Source organism: Dendropsophus ebraccatus, chromosome 2 (assembly GCF_027789765.1).
Source record: "Dendropsophus ebraccatus isolate aDenEbr1 chromosome 2, aDenEbr1.pat, whole genome shotgun sequence".
Classification (NCBI taxonomy): Eukaryota; Metazoa; Chordata; class Amphibia; order Anura; family Hylidae; genus Dendropsophus; species Dendropsophus ebraccatus.
The window spans coordinates 78,152,917-78,168,386 of NC_091455.1; the positions used below are offsets into that span (position 1 = coordinate 78,152,917).

Sequence of the window (15,470 nt, forward strand, 5' to 3'; positions counted from 1 at the left end):
TTTTCTTTATCAATTAAGTTAGGCTAAGTCACATCTGGACTTGTCAGGCTGTCATTCCAAGCATTATAGACATTCAAATAATAGCACCTCTAGCGTTATTGGGATCTTTATTTGTGTTCTCCTATTAATGTTGAATCTGATTTTATTGAAGGTTATTTGAAGAAACAGGATAAAGAAACAAATACAAAATACTGTGCACTCATAACAAGTGAAAGCATAATCCGCAATCCAATAATGTATCATAACATAGACCAACAACCAGCCCCATGTCTCTAGGATTCTAGCTATATGCACCAACCTCTATCTAGCAGTGCAGTAGGAAAAACTACCACCTGAGTTGGAATGTGGGAACAGACACGACGACATAGGGGGAAGAATCACAAGGAAGACACTAACGATTCAAGCTCAGCAGTCGCGCACCCACAAGTGTGGACACACAATGAAGGGACACCACAAAGACAAGACAAGAAAAAGAAAACAAATACAAGCACAAACATCAACTGAACTTCTCCATCTGAGGTCAGGGAGACATAGGTCGTAGGAGACCGGAGACCGCCTCCGAGCCCCGTCGCAAATGACAAAGTGGCCCAGGGAGCTCAACAAATCAGTTGTGGAAAATCGGGGGAATCTTTAAACAAGATCCATGCCCTCCACACCTTAGAATAAGCCGTGGTGCGATCCTGATCCTCAGCAATAAGTTCTTCGCATCTACAAATCGCGTTAAGCTCCGTCAGCCACTCCGTCATGGAGGGACACTCCGGGGTCTTCCAGTGCCTGGGAACGACCAGGCGGGCAGCCGTCAAGAAGTGCCTCAAAACGCCCCTCTTAATCGAGGAGATAGAGCCCGGGAGGAGACTCAACAAGGCACTCTGAGGTGTATTGGCGATACGCTTCCCCGAGTAAGCCTCATACACCAGGAACACTCTATCCCAAAAGGATCTGATCACGGGACATGCCCACCATATATGCAGAATCCCCCCATCCGAGGACCCACACCTCCAACAGGCGCCAGAAGCGGATGGGTACATACGCTGGATATCAGTAGGACACCTATACCACCTTGACAGGATTTTATAATTCTTCTCCTTTGCGTGCGAGGCCATGGAGAGTCCATGAGTAAGAGTACAGATCTTGTGGACCTGTTCCTCCGAAAAGGTCATAGAGCAGTCGGTTTCCCATTTACTAAAGAAACGGGCCCGTCCCGCATTACTGAGTGTTAGGAGGAGCTGATATAATCTGGATAAAGTCCGTGGCCCCGACTCAACAGAGAGAAACCAATTATCGAAATCAGTGAGAGACCTGGAGAGAGCCGCTCTGGACATGAGAGCCTGAAAGAAGGATTGGAGTTGACTGTATTCCAGCCAGGAAAGCAGCACGTCAGGATGTGCGGATCTAAGTGACTCCACAGTAGGCAAAGCCCCCCGAGGAAACACCTGAGCCAAACGCACTCCCATGGAGCTATCCCACACTAAAAAAGTACGCCTCGACATTCCAGGCTGGAACCCAGGGTTCCCAAACAGAGGAGACATCAAGCCAGGTTGAGAGGAAATGCCATGTCTAACCACCCACTTATCCCAGATACAGAGAACGTGCGGGACCAGGAATGGCCAGGATGTCAGATCTCCCCTGTCACCAGGAGAAATCCATGGAGCCATAAGAACATTGAGAGGAGCAAGTGACCTCTCTAATATCACCAACAGCTTTGTCCGGTCGGCATGCGCCCAGTCCAGTAAACGCATGAGAATAGCTGCCTCATGATACAACTGAAGGTCCGGGACACCCGCGCCTCCCAAATGTTTTGGTTTAGATAGTGTGTCGCGCCCTAACCTCGGACGCGATGCCGACCACACAAAGCGCGTAAAAGCACGTTGAAGCACTTTAAAAAAGGAAGCGGACACATGAATTGGCACAGTCTGAAAGAGGTACAAGAACCTCGGGAGTATATCCATTTTGAGCACAGCCATCCGACCAAACCACGACAAATATTTTGTGTGGTAAGCTGACAGCAGGGACAGTATTTTAGATTGCAATGGGGCATAGTTGAGAGGGAAAAGTAGATGGAGCTGAGCGGGAATATGAACACCAAGGTACGTAATGTGTTCCTCCCTCCACTTAAAAGCAAAGCCATGGCGAAGGCCCTCCAAGGCACTGGGAGAGAGAGATACATTAAGCGCCTCAGTCTTGGAGAGATTTGCCTGAAAGTTACTTAATCTACCAAACCGGTCAAATTCAAAGAGAATGGTAGGAAGGGACACCTGCGGCGAAGTCACATAGAGCAGCAAATCATCTGCATATAAGGCCAGTTTGTGGTGGTCCCGCCCGACAATCAGCCCAGTTACATTAGGGTTACGCCTTAATGCGATCGCGAGATGTTCCATGGTGAGAACATATAGAAGAGGAGACAGGGGGCAACCCTGCCGCGTGCCGTTCCGAATGCAGAAAGCCTCCGACAGGACGCCATTGGCTCGGACTCTCGCACTGGGGTTCGTATACAGGGCCATTACCCGGTCTATAAAAGACTGACCAGCACCTATCTGAGCCAAGGAAGAACAAAGGAACCGCCAATGCACCCTGTCGAAGGCCTTCTCAGCGTCGACAGAGAGAAGACAGAAAGGGGTTTTCGTCCTCTGGGCGTGAGCCATCAAAGTGATTGTACGCAAGGTGTTATCTCGGGCTTCACGGCCAGAGACGAATCCCACCTGATCTAAATGAATCACATTAGGGATCACAGTCCCCAAACGATTGGCCAAGAGTTTAGAGTAGAGCTTAATATCGCAATTGAGCAGCGAGATGGGGCGATAACTACCACACACCAAGGGGTCCTTATTCGGCTTTGGCAGAACCACCACATGGGCCTCTAGGGACTGACGGGGGAAGGGACATGAGGGCGAGACACTATTAAAGGCCTTGAGTATCAAAGGCGCCAGCACAGATTTGAAGGTCTTAAAAAATGGGGCAGTGAACCCGTCTGGCCCAGGACTTTTGCCATTCCTAAGGGCGGAAATAGCCACTTCAATTTCCGCAACGGAGAAGGGGGAGTTCAGCAGCTCCGTAGCCTCGGAGTCAAGTATAGGCAGAGCCGTCTCGTAAACATAGTCCCGGATTCTGGCCTCCAGAGCGGGGCCTGGCATGTCAGAGTAAGCACCCCGTATGTTGTACAGGTCCTTATAAAAGGCCCCAAAAGCATTTGCAATGGCCCGTGGATTGTGAATCAAGTCACCCCCCGGGAGGCGCAGAGACGGGATATATGTGGAAGAAGAATGCGGATGGAGATATCTGGCTAGAGCTCTACCGCATTTGTTGGCCTGTCCGTACAAGTAGCTGCGAAACCTCTCCCTCCTCCGGTCTGCAGACAGAGAGATTAGATCTTTAATCCGCTCCCTAAGAGAGGAAATCTGGGCCCAGAGATCGGGGGTGGAAGATGCTCTATGTGACTTAACCACAACGCTCAATTGTTCGCACAAGGATTTAAGTTTAGCGCCTCTATCCCTCTTGAGCCGTGCCCCCTGCTGAATAAAAACGCCCCGGAGAACACATTTGAGGGCCTCCCACTGTATGGGTGTTCTCCTATTAAATGAACATCGCATATATCATTCGTATTAAAACATATACAATTAGCTGTAGTGGTCACTGTTGTTCAAACAACTTCCCTTTAGCTGATGTGATCCCTAACATATTTGTAAATCACTACATTTACCCAAATGACTCCCTACCCCAGAAAGATAGCTCTAATTTCTTGACCACTAGGTATCTGACTTCTCTGCATAACTGTGTGATGTGTCAAAAGGTTTTGTGACAGTAACACTTCAGCAGACATATGAAATCATACCCCCCCCCAGCATAATGACAGTGTTCTATTCTGCTCCACAGTTTTCAGCTTCTGTTCACCATCTTGATAGAAAAAGTCACTGTCTACAGCCACTCAGTTATATTAGAGTCACTCAGTTATATTACTGTTAGCTGTTAGGTCAAGAAGACACATGGCACCTTTCACATATCCATCTGTGCTTCCATAACATAGAAAAATACTTCTACTCATCTGTGAACAGTGTCAAAGAGGTTTTCCAAAGCTCCCAAAGTTCTGTGCACTGTATGACCTCCTCGCGCTCCCCCCCCCCCCCCCCCATCCCTAACTTTGCTTGATTTACAGTCAGCTAGAAGCCGAGCCACAAACAAGGCTAGAGATGGGAGTGGGAGCAAGAAGTTATTACAGTCCACAGTACTTCAGGAACTTGGGACTCTTTGCATGGGAGAATGTGTCTCTTTGACTTAAATGGGAACTCTAGGTAGATGTAAAAAAATAAAACTTCTGCAGAAGCATATAGCATTACTTACCTATCTATCCGAGTTTTGATACTACCAAAAATCTATTTGTTGTTGGGGGGGGTTGTTCTGTATTTTGTTTCTGTACTTCCTGGTTGAGCAATTTCCAGAATGCAGTACTGGTTCCAGAATGCATTGCTTTTCCTCAGCTGTTCATCACAGTCCTCCACCCTGCCCATTTGGGTGGGGCCAAATCTGTTGGAAAACATCTAGACTGTGTTCACACATTGTTGTTTCATTGTGTTACTGAATTATTTGCAGTAATTTATGATTTCATTGGTGTCCCACCCGCACAGCACGCTGTATTCTCTACCTGTAACACCACACAGCACGCTGTATTCTCTACCTGTAACACCACACAGCACGTTGTATTCTCTACCTGTAACACCACACAGCACGCTGTATTCTCTACCTGTAACACCACACAGCACGCTGTATTCTCTACCTGTAACACCACACAGCACGCTGTATTCTCTACCTGTAACACCACACAGCACGCTGTATTCTCTACCTGTAACACCACACAGCACGCTGTATTCTCTACCTGTAACACCACACAGCACGCTGTATTCTCTACCTGTAACACCACACAGCACGCTGTATTCTCTACCTGTAACACCACATAGCACGCTGTATTCTCTACCTGTAACACCACAAAGCACGCTGTATTCTCTACCTGTAACACCACACAGCACGCTGTATTCTCTACCTGTAACACCACACAGCACGCTGTATTCTCTACCTGTAACACCACACAGCACACTGTATTCTCTACCTGTAACACCACACAGCACGCTGCATTCTCTATCTGTAGCACCACACAGCACGCTGTATTCTCTACCTGTAACATCACACATATTGGAATAAAAAAGAAATTTTTGAATTAAATTTTTTTTTATTCCATTTCCATGCACGTATTATGAACAAGCATGTTTTATCTTTGAAGTTGAGTCATACCAGTCAGGACCACGGCTCGTAGTGGGTCTCGCTGCAAAACTCGCAGCAAGATTTCCGCTGCGAGTCGTTACGTGTGAAGGCACTCTTTATGTACTTTTAATAGAAAACAATTTTTCCTTATGTGGAGTTTCCCTTTAACAGTTTTCAAACAGCAGTTTAGAACCTGAACTGCAGCCTACAGATACACTTTCAGAAAGAAGTCACTGCTCTGTGTGTTTTTCAATGAGACACAGCAGTAACTTCTAGTCTTAGCAAAGAAGCAAAAAATGCTTCTGGTAAAAGACTGGGTGTCCCCTTGTGGAGAATAGACCGGTGTGGGCACAGGACCCTGGTACTGACCACCTACAAAAAATGGAGAGCTCCTTTTAGTACATGCTTAAAGGGAATGTATTGCCTGGAGATTCTTTTACTAAATAGAACCAGATACTAAAGCATGTTCTTTTTGCTGCCTTCTTGCCTGATCTGTTTTTAACAGCATTTAGTAATATGCTTTACATCAAGTCCCATGGACATAGACATGCAAAAGAAGAGCCCGTGGAGCCTCATTTAAGAGTCTCGAAACACAGGACTAGCCAGATATCCTTCCCGGAGGGATATCTGGCTAGTCCTGTTTTTTTCGAGAATCTTAAATGAGGCTCCACGGGCTCTTCTTATGCATATTCATGTTTCCCAGGGAGCAATGCACCTAGGATTTCACTGCATTGAACGGCTATTGTCTTATACTTGTGGTATGTATCTATTGGTGTCAACTGTTACTGTAATTCTCTACTGACCACTATACAGCAGCCTCCTCTTATCACCAAAGACAGTACAGGAAGTCTCAGCTTTGTTTTACACCTAGAGGTGGAAAAATATGAAAAAAAATGATTTAAACAGTATGCCATTTTTTGATGTCACATTCCATTTAAAATATATATGTACACCATTCTACACTGTTAGCAGATTGCTGGCAAGCCACAGATGCAGGTCTAGGGCCCTAGAGAAGAGACAAGAGAGGCTGCAGGCTGTGATTGCACAGCAACATGAACATCCCCAGCAGTGTTCAAGCTCCAGATTACTGCAGGGAGGGACAGAGATGTGTTGTCTGTATTAGCTTTCCATCAAATAGAAGAAGCAGGGTGTACCCCGGAGCAGCTTTAATATCAACAGCAGCAGAATATACAGATTTCTAAGCATTTCTATTTAACAACCCAGACATGTTCTTCTCGATATTTTATTATTCAGAAACCAATGTGAGGCAGCAGTACTGACAAACACCAGGATCACAACTCATAATAGGGAAACTATGGTTTTACCAAATGTTAATTCTAGAAAAATAAAAAAAATAAAAAAAAATTACATGTTGATGGATCCCAAACACGAACATGAAAAAAAAATGATCGTGATCAGTTTGTGTTTGTCGAACATTTATGAATGCTTTCGTTATCGTACAGATTGCGTATGTTTCGGTCAAGAGTTACACACATGCGTACAGATTATCAGATTATAAAGCGTAAATCAGGAAGTGGCACACATTCGCAAGTTCGAATATGTTAAAAAAATGATCGTTTTAACCATTCCGAACATCGAACAAATTGTTTGCGATCGGCAAACACAAACAATTAGCGTCATGTTCCTTCGAACATACAAACATTTACGAACATGTTTGCTCATCACTAGTTGTAAGCATAGTGATCACAGCAATAGTGATACTGTTAATAAAGAACTTTTTGGAATAATCGATTGATATGAAAATTTCTTACATTTATGTATGAATTTATGTTTTTCAAGATCTCTCCTTACTGAATGTGGACCTTCTTGTTTACTTACAAAAGATGAAAATCTGTAATTACAGTTTCAGTAGTTATGGATTTAGTTAGGGATCGGTCCTGTCAGACTAATCTGATCAGCTTCTGAAGAGGTAAGTCATAGACTGGACCGGGGGAAGGCTGTGGATGTTGTGTATCTGGACTTTTCAAAGGCATTTGATACTGTGCCGCATTAAAGGTTGGTCTACAAAATGAGGATGCTGGGACTAGGGGAAAACATATGCAAATGGGTAAGTTACTGGTTGAGTGATAGAAAACAGAGGGTGGTTATTGATGGAACATACTCAGATTGGGTTTAAGTTACTAGTGGGGTACCACAGGGGTCAGTGTTCGGTCCACTTCTTTTTAATATTTTCATTAATGATCTTGTAGAGGGGTACAGAGTAGAATATACATTTTTGCAGATGATACGAAACTGGGTAAAGTTATCACCACAGAGGAGGATAATATCATATTACAGAGGGATTTGGAGAAGCTGGAGGCTTAGGCAGTGAAATGGAAAATTAAGTTTAATGTGGATAAATGTAAGGTTATTAGAGATGAGCAAACATGCTCGTCCGAGTTCAAGTATTAGGGTACTCAATGGTGCTCGTTACTCAGACAAGCACCAAGGGCAAGGGGTGTGCAAGGGATGATATAACTGAAATATCTGAAATAACTGTGGAGTTGTATAAAGTTGCGGCTGCGTCTGTGTCATTAAAGAGGACCTATCACCCCCCCGTGCCGGGTTAAACAAGCTTCCGACCCCCAGTTAGATCACCATATACGTACCTCATCCCGCCGAGTCCCGCTGCCGGAGCTGGTCCCGGGACGGAGATATCCCAGTCAGAAGCCGGCGTGCGCTCTGGAGATAGGTCCGGCGTCCATAGAGAATGAATGGAGCCGGACTCATCTCTGCAGCGTGCGCATGGCTCCATTCACTCTCTATGGGCGCCGGACCTCTCCCCACAGCGCGCCGGCTTCTGACCGGGATATCTCCGTCCCGGGACCGGCAACAGGAGCGGGACTCGGCGGGATGAGGTACGTATAAGGGGATCTAGCTGGGGGTCGGGTGCCTGTCACCCCGGCACAGGGGGGTTACAGGTCTCCTTTAATATAAGATATGGAACAGGAGGGAGTCGGAGTATTTAAATGTTAAGGTATTTAAGGTTCTAGAGTGGGAGAGCAGATGAAGAAAAGAGAGAAGAGAATGTTAGAAGGTTTTGGTCAGAGATATGGAGAGATGGGATAGCGAGGTCAGATATAGGAGGCTGAAAAAAATAAGGTCCAGTATATGACCCTTTTTGTGAGTGGCTATGAAGGACCACTGTGTGAGACCAAAGGAGGAGGTTAGTAATAAGATTTTTGAGGTGGCTGTTTGGGATGTGTCAATGAAGATGTGTCAAGTTACCCTTGAGAATCATGGGAATGTCAGTAGAGGGAAAGTGCAATAGCCCAGTGGTGAATTGATTTAAGAAGGTGATTGCAGAGCCTGGTGGTCAGTAGATGTTAGGTGGAGGTTAAAGAGGGAGTAAATGCAGATGGAGTGCAGTTCAAAGAAGGAGAGGATGAGGGTAGGAAGAGTAGAAGTTGGGGTAAGGGAGCAGTTGTCTGATAGCAACAGACCAAAGTTGCCTTCCTGTTGTTGTCAGAACGAGGGGAGTGAGAAAATTCAGCCCACCATAGGCAGTGCAGCAGGGGAAACTGTCAGTAATAATGATATTAATAATTTCGCAGTAGGTATCAGCCATGTTTTAATATGTCACTGGGCCCCTTAGGAGCTAGCTACTTGTGTAATGTGAATATTATGACAGAGATAGAAGAGGACGTGGGATGTTGGAGGCATTTTGGAAGGAGGGTTTTACCGTATGGAAAGAGGATAGCAGAAGGAGTCAGATCTGTTGGTAAAAGGGTTGGGTAAATAAAAAGATTATTGCTTGATTTGGACGCTGGAGGGGTAGGAACAGAGATAGCTAAAATAAACATTAAGTTTTAATTCTGGTTTTAACCCCTTAAGGACAGAGCCAATTTCGATTTTTGCATTTTCGTTTTTTCCTCCTTGTGCTTAAAAGGCCATAGCACTTGCATTTTTACACCTATAAAAAACCCGCATGAGCCCTTATTTTTTGCGTCACTAATTGTACTTTGCAATGACAGGCTGAATTTTTGCATAAAGTACACTGCAAAACCAGAAAAAAATTCAATGTGTGGTGAAATTGAAAAAAAAAAAACGCATTTTGTTTATTTGGGGGAAATGTGTTTTTACGCCATTCGCCCTGGGGTAAAACTGACTTGTTATATATGCTCCTCAAGTCGTTACAATTAAAACGATATATAACATGTATAACTTATATTGTATCTGATGGCCTGTAAAAAATTCAAACCATTGTCAACAAATATACGTCACTTAAAATCGCTCCATTCCCAGGCTTATAGCGCTTTAATCCTTTGGTCTATGGGGCTGTGTGAGGTGTCATTTTTTGCTCCATGATGTGTTCTATCTATCGGTACCTTGATTGCGCATATACGACTTTTTGATCGATTTTTATTACAATTTTTCTGGATTTGATGCGACCAAAAATGCACAATTTCGCACTTTGGGATTTTTTTGCGCCGACGCCGTTTATCGTGCGAGATCAGGAATGTGATTATGTGATTAATTAATAGTTCAGGCGATTACGCACGCGGCGATAGCAAACATATTTATTTATTTACTTTTATTAATAACCTTGGAAAAGGGGGGTGATTCTGACTTTTATTAGGGGAGGGGTCTTTTTACTAATAACAATACTTTTTTTTTACTTTTACACTTATACTAGAAGCCCCCCTGGGGGACTTCTAGTATAAGTGCATTGATCTCTCATAGAGATCTCTGCAGCATAGATATGCTGCAGAGATCCATGAGATAGGCACTCATTTACTTGCGGCTGCTGCAGCCGGAAGTAAACGAGTGCCGAGCAGGGGACGGCGCCATCTTGGAGCAGTCCCCGGCCAGCTTCAGTTACGAAGATCGCTCCTCCAGGATAACATCCCGGAGTAGCGATCTCCCCACTAGACACCAGGGATGATGCTGCGTCCGGTAATCGGATGCAGCTGTCAACTTTGACAGCTGCATCTGATTACTGTATTAGCGGGCACAGCGATCGGACCGTGCCCGCTAATACCTGTGGTCCCGGGCTACAAGCTGCACCCGGGACCGCCGCGGGTCGCCGCGCGGCCCCGCTCTAAACGTCCCTAACGGCATCAGGGCGTAAATATACGCCCTATGTCGTTAAGGGGTTTTAATGAGATGAGAGAGGGCAGGGGTAACAGATGGAACAGATGGATTGTAAACAAGAAAATTGGGTTTACTGTGGCCAATAAAAGTCAATAGAGAGAAGAGTGGAGACAGATATAATAACACAGATTTAGACAAATCAATTGATAAGAAGAAGCCAATTCATACCATAGATTTAGACAATGCAACAAAAAATGGGGAGAGTAGTGGGTGAAGCCAATTCATACCATAGGTTCAGGAGAAGGAGGTAAGTTTGCTAAATGAACTTATTTGCAAAAATATTTAACTTGAGAAGCCCTTCAAGTTTAACTATGTTAAGTGAGATGAGAAAACTCCTTTAAGATTTTGAAGGCCATTAAAGGGGTATAAATGTCAATGTTAGCATACTAGTCCAACAGCAATGCTGTCCTTCTCTACTAAATGGAAAAAAAAAGTGTTCTCTTCCCTTGTATGTCTGCATTAATAAAAATTCTGATCTCCCCTCCCCCTTTATTTTAGTTGTTCCTAAGGTGACCTCTTTACATTTTCAATGCCAACGTTTATGCAATTACTTGTCTCTACAATATTATAGTGATTTGGAGTATTAGTCTCTATGAACAATATCATGCGATTCCTTTCTAAGGTTTTCCTAATTGCATTAAGCACCATTAACAATTCAAACTTCAATGCTAAGTTAAAGTCTTTCCTCATCGTCATTGAAGATGCAGGTTAAGTCATGGATTTGTAAACATTAGAGCATTATCTTTGTATTAAAGTCTAGCACCAAGTGATGAGTTCTATACAGACCATAATTTCTGAGAAGTGATGGCCTATCACAGAACTGCTCGGCTAATCATTGAGCCTTGGGTAATTTAGGCCACTGCTTCCACTGAAGTCAGGGATATGGATAATGAAATGTAAATGAGCCAATGAGTACATGCTTCCGTGTCATTACTCAAAATCCCGGCTATTGCACCAGCTCTGTATGCAGCTCTATGTGATTACATGGCAAAACTGGAGACATGAATTAGAGGATAAGTGTTCTTGCTTTAAAATGTGTGCACGAAATGAAAGCGCCTATTTTGATCATATTTTACTTTTCAATGACACATGGCAGGTTTGTTTCGCTTTCTTATTGATTGGTAGGCAGGCTAATTGTTTCCTGTCATAACTTATATCCTATGATTCACTATATTTCATTACATCTTCACTGGATGTTCATCTTGGATATGTGACGATAATACAATTAAATGAGCATACTTTACCATAATTGTATTATATGACACATCTGTTTTCATACAACACAACACGTTAGTTAAATGTCATTTGAATTTCAGTGGATTTTCGAAATACTAAAATCTCTAGATAAAAACTAGTTAAAAAGGACATGACACTGACTTCCTGAGGGTCATGTAACAGTATCATGATGTAGGGAATGTCCATCATTTTACAATTCTTACATAGATGCAATCATTTAGAATAAAATAATGGGAGATAGGTATAGAATTATTGATCAAAATAACCATTATCCATTTACTTTGACCATCTTCCTCCTCCCTCATATTTTTGTACCCCCTCAATAGGAGAGAGAGCCCCATTAAGTCCCCTAACCCATGGCCAAAGTTTGACCATCCATGCTCTCTGCTTAATGAGTATAGATTGGGGGAGAACACATGGGTGTGAAATAGAAATTGGAATAGAAGGTGGCATAGGCCGGGGGGGGGGGGGGGCGGCTGTGGAGGTCTGCATTGAACCGACAAATATCACGAGTGAAGAGATGGTGATTACAATAACATAGTAAGTAAGATATATGCTTACTATGATGGGTCCCTAATATAGTGATCCATACATGGGGCTCAACTCTGATAGTGTAAATTAAAGTTAAAACTAAAGGCCCTATTCCACCAACAGATCTGACAACAGATTATCTGCCAAAGATTTGAAGCCAAACCAAGGAGTGGATTTAAAAGAGGAGAAATCCAGTCTTCCCTTTATGACCTGATCTCTGTTATAGTCTGTTCCTGGGTTTGGCTTCAAATCTTTGGCAGATAATCTTTCAGCAGATCTGTTGGTGGAATAGGGCCTTAAGGGGAAGACTCCCTGAACCTCTAACAACTTTGCCACACCCTGTTAATGGGTGGTGGAGGGCGCGGGTTGAAAACTGGACCAGGTTAAGTCTACTTCTAAGTTAAATAGACCATAGTTAAATTATGAAAATAGAGTGAATGTTGGTGAATGAATAAAGGTGACTGTTGGTTTGGAGTCTGCAGCTCCCCCCTTGTCGGCCTAAGGGGAAATATTTAGAGTATGGTCTACGCCGGTATGATTCAATGCCTACAGTATGCTTCTTTTTTTAGTAGATAGAGCTAAAAATAGGGAAAAGGGGATAGTTTCTAGATATAGTGTAGAAAGTTAGATATAAGGTACTCTATATCCTACTAATTGGTGGAGAGGGGTGGGTCAGACGATGGCCATTGGGAAGAATGATGCAGTGATTATTGTAAAGACAGAATACTATAATGTGATGGTAGTACCTATGGAGAAGAGATTAATAATTGGAGGATGACAATGTAGTATCAGCGATTTGGGTTTGATCTTCTCTACCCTTTCCTCTTTTTCTTATTTGGTGTTTGCAATTGATAAATACGTTCTTCTTTCTTTTATATAATATTTTTTGATAAAAATAAAGAAATATATATATATATTTTTTTTAAAAAGTCCCCTAACCATTTGTTAACCCTCTTTATGGGACTGTAGTTTATAGCTCAAAAGCAACCCTTCTTTTTTTTTTTTTCAGGAGCCACAAAATGGCGCATAGCCTAACAGGGTTTTACTGGCAGTTTAATGTTAGTAGAATAAATACAGTAAAATATTTTAGGGAGGAGTTTTAATACTCACCTTTTTAATTTTGTCAGTAATGTTCTGTGGAGAAAAGTCAGCACTATGGGCCCAAAAGGACCACATACAAGTAATAGAAATGAAACAATTATTTAACAATTTTTTACACTATAAAAAAAATTATTATAAAAAAATTTTATGATAAAACTCGGATCCACTGAGTGCAATGATTATGAGCCCCACTAACTTTATGATGGTTGAAACATGATATTTTTGCTGAAATGTAAAGTCTGCAAAATATTTTGAAACTGTGAAAGGAAGTTGTCACACTGGGGACCAGGCCAAAAAGTCCTATACCCTGTGATAAAATCTTACACACTTACTTACATATACAAATAAATATTATTATTACATACTTACCATCCTGGTCCCAGTGACGCTCTAGATGTTGGTCTTGAGAATGCAGCAACAGACAGCACTTCAAATCAAGGAGTGTTTAATTATCACCAGAGTGCGACGTTTCGGCTCAACAATAGCAGCCTTTCTCAAGCAGTGGTCTTCTCACAGAGAAATTGCTGATTCTTTTCTGTGCTCCAAATGAGTGCAGACTACTCCATAGTCCTGCTTTTTCCTCTTCCCCCTTTGGCTTGATTGGTGTTTTTCTTAATGCTCTTTTGGTGTTGGATTGGGTACTAGTGCATGTACAGTTTACTTCTGGAGTTGCGCTCATGTGTGTACTGTGTATGCACAGAAGAAGACCTGAGCAGAAGATTCGCAGAGGACCTGAAGACTGTCAATGAAGATCTAAGAGGTGTAGATGGACTACATTGTTGCGAGGACCTTATGAATACAACACACTTATCTTTAATTGTCTATGGACAATGGACTCATCTCTGCTTATTTGAATATTGATCAGAAAAAGAAGAATCAACAATTTCTTTACCACAGGACCGGCAGTGAGATTGTAACCTGGACCAAGATGGTAAGTACAAAAAGCTCTATTACAGGTTATTGACGTTTTTTTCCCAGTCCCAAGCGTCACAGGTTCCCTTTGAAGAAGCTTTGTGTGTAACCGAGGCTCCAAATTTACTGTTGGTCAGTGAGTAACATATAGCAGTACAGAAGGAAAGAAGGAGCTGAGCAGATTTATATATAGTTTTACAAAAACAATTCAGTACCATTTTAAACTTCAGAAGTCTGTTGGGTGGTCATGCTCTGTAATTGACAGTTTTATCTGTGAGTATGCAGACAGAGCTACTGTAGTTGTCAGTCCTTGATTTGAACTGCCCATTGAATCTCTGATAAACCTACAGTATGGTACTTTGCTTATTCAGAGATGTCTGACAACCCTGGAGAGCAGTATTCTTCACCAAACAATAAATAGACCTATATGAAATGATACCAATAGCTTTTGCATATCACCCCGCTGGTGGCAGAATTATGCACGTTGTTTATATTTATTACCTACAGGACCAACACTGCCATTGGTGTTAACTTTTCTGTAGTTAATCTGATCTGAGTTTAGGATTCCTCTCTGTTTGGAGCTGATCTCCAGTGAATGACAATACTAACAAAAACAATATTATATTCAAAGATCTTAGTAGGTAAATTCCCCAGTGGGCCCATGATACAGGACACAGATACAACTACCTTAATATTAATTCAAAGTGTATATTTTATGTCCATTGAGACTTTTATTTTACAATCTAGTCATGGAGTCAATTTCCTTACACACTTTTCAACTTTGAGCGCTGACAGATGTTGCTCTTTGAAGGATGCGCGCATTATATCAAAGTATATACATTCCGCAGAGGCATAGAGGCCATTATAACAAACAAATAATCAGAAAAAAAACCTTCCTACTTTTTCTTTTCTTCTTCTGGAAAACTATAATTAAACATGTCATTGTAAACGGCTTTCTCTACCTAGAATCCATTTGTATGGATGAGAACGCATTACCCGTGCTGTTTATTGAACCATGAAGATTGCTGACTTTGGAATAAATACTAAGGCACAGTTCTTTGAAAATTCTCTCCTTTTATGTGACCCAAGGTTGATATATTAATTTTCTCAATAGAAGATACACAGATGCCAGGGTTATTTGAAGCTGAAAGTGCAACCTTTGCTGCAGGCAGTACATCTGACAAATATCTTTCATTTGTCTGCCATTCTTCTGCAGGCCAGCTTGGTGGTGGTGGTGAGAGATGTCGCAGTCAATTAACCTATATAGTGGAAAAATAAACTATTTCCTTTGGTTCATCCTTCTAATGCATGAGTCATTTGAATGTCACTAGTAGAGAATTCCGTAC

General features: G+C 42.5%; 1 protein-coding gene across 1 annotated transcript in view; it reads left to right on the forward strand.

The window, feature by feature from the left end:
- Window positions 1–15,470, forward strand: part of DOK6 (docking protein 6) — a 310,121-nt gene that overhangs the window by 165,304 nt on the left and 129,347 nt on the right. The window lies entirely within an intron of this gene.